This window comes from Pinus tabuliformis, chromosome Q (genome assembly GCF_031772625.1).
Source record: "Pinus tabuliformis cultivar Carrire ecotype Pingquan chromosome Q, CPIR1, whole genome shotgun sequence".
Taxonomy (NCBI): Eukaryota; Viridiplantae; Streptophyta; class Pinopsida; order Pinales; family Pinaceae; genus Pinus; species Pinus tabuliformis.
In genome coordinates, this window is record NC_142296.1 from 807,767,886 (window position 1) to 807,774,303 (window position 6,418).

Sequence of the window (6,418 nt, forward strand, 5' to 3'; positions counted from 1 at the left end):
AGCATCAGAAACAAGCGTAAAACCTGTTTTTGACCAAAAGTACGTTAAAATATTCAACAATCAACTTTTTAAACCTTATTACAAGTCAAAAAGTCTATAAATGTGGTGAAAATGTAAAAACAAAAATTACTTTTACCTTTTTACCTTGTGCATAGTGGTAGTGGTACATTTGGAGTGCAAACTTCGAGCAGCGATTACCACCAATCTGGGCAACCATTTGAGATTCCACCAGTTCCAGGTAAGAGGCGCTCTCTTAAGCTTCATTTTCATTCCTGCTTTTATGCATTTTGTTCCTGATTTGGGCCTCCGCAAGGGGGATTTCAAAATTTAGGGTTGCGCCCCATTGGCGCGGGTACCCAGCACGGGTCCGCGCCAATGGGGTGATTTACCCAAAGGTGGGCGCGCCATTGGCACGACTGTTTTAGAAACAGTCGCGCCAACCGTGCGACCTAGGTTTTCACTTAAATTTTCCCATCAATTTTGAAATTTTTCCAGTGTATATGCTTACCAGGGTTTCACTAACGATTCATTCATCCTTGTGGGTGCAGGAAACACGCAAAAATGCCAGTGGAATGGAAAGAACAAGAGCACGATGCCATAGATTCCTTAGCCATCACAGATGAGGGATGTATGAATGCACTGAGAGACTGTGGTCTCAAGAAATTCTTTCTCACCTCCTATCTGGCGAGCTCAACCAGAGCTATTACAGTTCATAGTGGATGCTTGCGACGTCGATGACCAAGTATTTCGACTATGGGATCAGACCTTAGAGCTGGATGTATCTGATGTGTACTTCATTACTGGGCTGTCACGGAGAGGGGAAATCCCCATAATTCAATAACAGCGCTATATTCAGCGACATTGTTTGTAGTACAGCCTAAACAGACACCTTAAAGGTCTATCAACTCACCGTGAGGATCGTAGATCACCCACGCCGCAGAGGACAAATTACGAGTACTGCGGCAGGCACCATCAGCGAAACTAATGTAAGGTGCACCCGACATCTGCACAAGAAGCAAAAAGACACAATAAGGGGCAATCACGCTTTCACACCAAATCGAAAACATGAAAACTCACACACACACACACACGCATATCCAAATTGAAGCGCATGAATTATGCATAGTACTTTTTCAAGTACAACCCATTACGGGGCTTATCAAGAGGATTACCTTCGTAGTCAAATAGTTCGTAGGCCCCTTTTTGCAACACTCTCTTTACAATGTAAGGGCCTAGCCACATGGGCTTGAGTTTGCCTGCCCCCAGCTTATCATTGGCTTGGTCATATAGTAGGACAAGGTCTCCCTCAACAAAGGAACGAGGACGAATGGTATGGTCAAAATGAGTTTTGACTCTCTTCTTTTGAGATTTAATAGCTAGAGAGGCTAAACGATGGGTCTCGTCTAACCGCTCTAGATAAAGGAGTCGTTCCTCCACCGAAGTGGTGTTGGGAAGCAACTCGACGGCTATTTTCAACGAAGGAATTTCACATTCTATAGGAAGGGTAGCCTCCAGTCCATAAACTAGCTGAAATGGAGTGAACCCGGTGGCATCCTTCACAGAGGTTTGGTAGGCCCACAAGGCAAGAAACAACATCAGATGCCAATTAGACTTATGCATGTTGACAATGCGTTGAAGCATTGTTACCAAAATCTTGTTAACGGCTTCAACCTGACCGTTAGATTGAGGATAGTAGGGGGTTGAACTATCGTGCCGTAAGCCTAGTTGGGTTGTCAACTCGGTCATCATGTGATTACAGAAATGCTTCCCGTGATCCTTGACGATGGCTTGTGGAACTCCGAATCGCGTAATAACATGATTGAACAAAAACTGTGCCACTGTATGACCGTCTTCATTTAATGTTGGCATCGCCTCAGCCCATTTTGTGAAGTAATCGACGGCAACGATGATAAACCCATGCCCCCCGTCCGAGCGAGGCTTACAGGTTGTATAATCAATGCCCCATTTTGCAAAAGGGCCTACGGTCACGACAGGGTGCAGCGGGGCCGGTGGCGCACGTATCTTCCGCTGGTATATCTAGCATTCATGACACGAGCAGACAACAAGAATGCAATCTTTAAAAATGGAGGGCCAAAAATAACCAGCACGAAGGATTTTTTGAGCTGTGGCATATCCGGACATGTGACCACCATAGGCACCAGAGTGGCAGTCATTCAAGACTCTCTCAGCTTCCTCGAGGGTAAGACATCGGTGGAGAACGGAGTCAACGCCGACGCAGTACAGGGTGTCTCCTATGATCCGATAGGGTTGAGATTGATGGCGGATCCACTGCTGAGCATCCTTGGATAGAGCGTGGCGGAACGAGGAGGTCTATAAATACACAATAATATCCCCATACCAAGGATCGAGGGTGCTTATCAGAAAAAGAGTTTCGTCCAGGATATGATCTTCTGAAAGAGAAGGTGCAGAAGGGGATGACAAAGAACATAGCAATTCAGCGAAGACCAGAGACTTCTTAGACTTGGCAGCAGTGAATTCCAAGTCAAAATCTTGGAGGATTACGATCCATTTAGAGTATTTTCCCCCTAACAACTGACGTGACAATATGTATGTCATCGGGTTGCAATCAGAAATCACGGTCGTGGAGCGCAACAGGATATAGTGCCGGAAACGTTGGATGGCGCACACAGCGGCCAATGCCAACTTCTCAACGTAAGCGTAGCGAGTTTTCGTATCCAGGAGGTTGCAGCTGAGGTAATAAATAACGTGCTCATTGCCATCATCGTCATCTTGCACTAGAACCATGCCGATAGTGGTATCGGCAGTGGCCAGATATAGAGTGTAATCACGGTGGTAGTTCGGAGGTTGCAATAATGGAGCAAAGACAAGGAGACCCTTGAGTCGCTTGAAAGACTCCTGAGCAATAGCATCCCAATGGAAGGGTGTGTCTCGCTTCAACAACCATGTAAAACCCTTAGCCACCTCGGCATAATTCGGGATGAAACGTCTAAGGAAATTTGCTTTGCCCTGCAAGCTCTGCAACTGCTGCAAAGAAGCAGGGGGAGGAAGATTCAGGATGGCCTCGACTTTGAGGGGATCCAAACGGATGCCTTCTCGGGAGATGATAAACCCAAGTAGTCAGCCTGATTCCATGCAGAAGACACATTTATGAGGATTGAGCCTAATACAATAGTGTCGACAGCGGAGAAAAATTTCGCGAAGATGGGAGGGATGGTCTTGACGCTTGTCTGAATGAGCCGGAAGGTCATCCAGATACGGTTGCACAATGTGTCGAATATCATGAAAGGCATAGGACATCACACGTTGGAAGGTAGCGCCGGCATTTTTTAAACCGAAAGGGAGCTTCTTATAGGCAAAAGTGCCCCAAGGACAGATAAAAGCGGTCTTATGTTGATCAGCAGGTGCGATGTTGATCTGGTTATATCCAGAAAAACTGTCCATGAACGAGTAAATTTTGCTTCCTGCACACTCATAAATAAGCTGATCGATGAAGGGTGTAGGGAAGTTATCCTTAGGACAGGCACGATTGATATCACGGTAATCAACACAGACTCGAATAGTGCCCTGATTTTTGTTCACAGGAACTATATTAGAGACCCAATCCGTCAGTGGAATGGGGTAAATGAAACCAGCTTTGAGAAGCTTTTCGACTTCTGCTTTGATGGCTGCGGCCTTTCAAGGGTGCACAGGGCGTAGGCACTGGCGGACAGGCTTAGCACCTGGATACGTAGGTATTTCGTGCACCACAATACTAGGGTCTATGCCGGACATTTCTTCATAGGACCAAGCGAAGACATCACGAAATTCGTGAAATAGAGTGGTGTAAAGTTGAACTTCCTCTGGAGTGCAAGTAACTCCTATGTAAATGTATTCAACAATCCCTGATTTCACAGAGATGTTGATGGGTTGGGTTTGCATGATGTTTCCCATATTGCCCTTAGAAGATACTTGGTAAAGCTGAATAGGTGAGGATGGGATACACGAAGCAAACGTTCGAGACATGCGATCATTTCCTGATGGGGAGGGAGAAACGAAGAGTGGTGGTGATGATCTGACCAAGGGAGATATTCAAGAGACATGGTCTCTATGATGGCTTCATCGGAAGGAAATATTTCCTTTAATGGATCCGAAGTAGCATCATCTCCTAGCCAAGGGAAATGAACATATGAGTCGGGAACACTACCTGGAAGAGCAGGTTCAGCAGGGGAAGTCGATGCAGCGACGATTTCGATGTAGTTGAGCTCGGCAGGACTCAACGGCATCAAATCGCCCCAGGATTCTTCCTGATTAGCGGGAGGAAGGACCCACAGATCAGAACGCACAGAGATCATGTTAATAGGGGCGAGATTCAGAGGTGGAAGGGGAAAGACACCCATTAGAGCGGGATCTTTAAAAAGTTCGACTCCCACACTCTCGAATGATTTAGAGGTATGCTCCAAAAATGGCACATTACCTTCAGAAGAAGAGGCGAAGAAGGAGAGCTGGTCCATCGTGACAATCTTCCCCTAATGAGGGAAACAAATGACACGGAAAAGGGAGGAAGCCACGGCTTGCATGGCACATGTCCAGCTGCGTCCAAGGAGGAGATTATAGGTGAAATTAGCGTCAACGACTTCTACCTCCACTTCTACCGTCTTTCCTTCCAGGGAGATGGGCAAGCGTTGGAGGATACCATAAGGACGAGACTCTCTTCCATCAAAGGCTTCTAACGTCGTAGGAGACTGACTTAACGTAGGAGAACCAATAGCCTTCCAGCAAGCAACAGACATGATGCAAGTTGAGGCACCTTCATAAATGACTGTACGATGAATTTTTTTGCCATTGATGATGACCTATATAAGGAAAGTGATTTGGTGGGGCAGCCTCGGTGTAAAGCCCTCGAGATCGAAAGAAATCAAATCTGAATCAGCCGGGTCTATGCCACCGATAGCCGATAGCAAGGACTTCCTCTGGGAGGGGCAACTCTGGAGGACTTCTAGAGCGGACATAGCAGACGGAGCCTGAGCTAAGTCCTCAACAATGCTATAGTGCTGGGCAGCATGAGCATTAGGGTTGTAAGACGACTTCCGGAGTACACCTTTCGGAGGGGGTCAGGGGATCGTCTCACTGCTGGGTCTTTCGATGTGGAGAGGACCAGAATTGGACGGAGGAGCGCTGGAGGGGACCTCCGGCTCTTTCCTGGCAGGAGAGGGATATTCTTTTGCTCGAGTAGTAACATGGATGGGAATTGTCCCAACCATAAATACTTGAGAGCCAAATGAGGAAGAGGGTTGAGATGGGTCTGCCACCATTTGAGTTTGCTGAGAAGGGAAAGGTTCCTTAAGTACAACAGGAGTCCCAGGAGCACCTTTCAATAACCGACTAACTTCAGACCACCTTGGGCAGTCTTTAGTGTAGTGATCCTCATCACAGATAAGACAAGGATACTTAGGTTTTCGTTTGGCTCCTTCCTCGGTTGGATTTTTAGGGGAGTCATGTTTGGGCTGTTCGGTCTTATTCTTAGCTTTCCCTTTCTTCTTCCCTTTCGAGGATTTATCCACTGTGGTGGACTGGACGGCGTTAACCTTGGAGGTACTTCCAGAATTAGATTGGCCCTGAGAAGTATTTCCATTAGAAGCGTTCTGTTTTTGCTTCCGAGGGTTCGCGGTCAATTTCTTTGATGACGAGTTTACAGAGCCAATAACTCCGTCAACAGATGGTTTTGGCGAAGCTTTGGATTGTCCGGGCCTCGGGGTGTCTGGCAAATAATCATATAAAGTACCTGATTGAGAGTATACTAAGTCAAGGTACTGAGCACGCGCAATAGCTTGCTCTTCAGTTACACAAGCTCCCATGGCGATGTCTCGCGCGATCGCAGGGACAAAGGAAGTCGTGAACCAATCGGTCAAGAGTTGATCAGGAATCCAAAATTTGATCAAGCGACGACGTCGTCTCCATTCATGTATATGATCGAATATATGCATAGCTGTGTCCTGTTTGAGAGACGTAAGGAGATGTGTCCCTGTCTCATACTGAATGGGTAACTGAAAATGAGTTAGGAATGCCATAGCCAGCGAGTTGAAATCTTGAAATGTTCCGCAATTCAGCTCAATATACCACTTAGCGGCTGAGCTGGTGAGAGTTCTTTGAAAGAGGCAGAGCCGGATGGAGTCATCAAGCCATGAGTTAGATGAGCACCAAAGGTGATAGGTCATGACATGGGCTTGAGGGTCTTCACCAGCTTTGCCATCAAATTTTGGGCAATCACCGGGTATTTTAGTGGCCAATACGGATTATGAAGAATGGGATCATTCGTCAACTTGGACACATCCGGAAGTTCCAACGTTGCTAAGAAAGGCAACTGAGGGTTAAAGGAAATTTGTGGTTGTGGAAGAGAGGTAGTACCAGGGTTCCAACCAAGTGGTGGTTGCCCCCATGGACTTTGTCCGGATGGGCC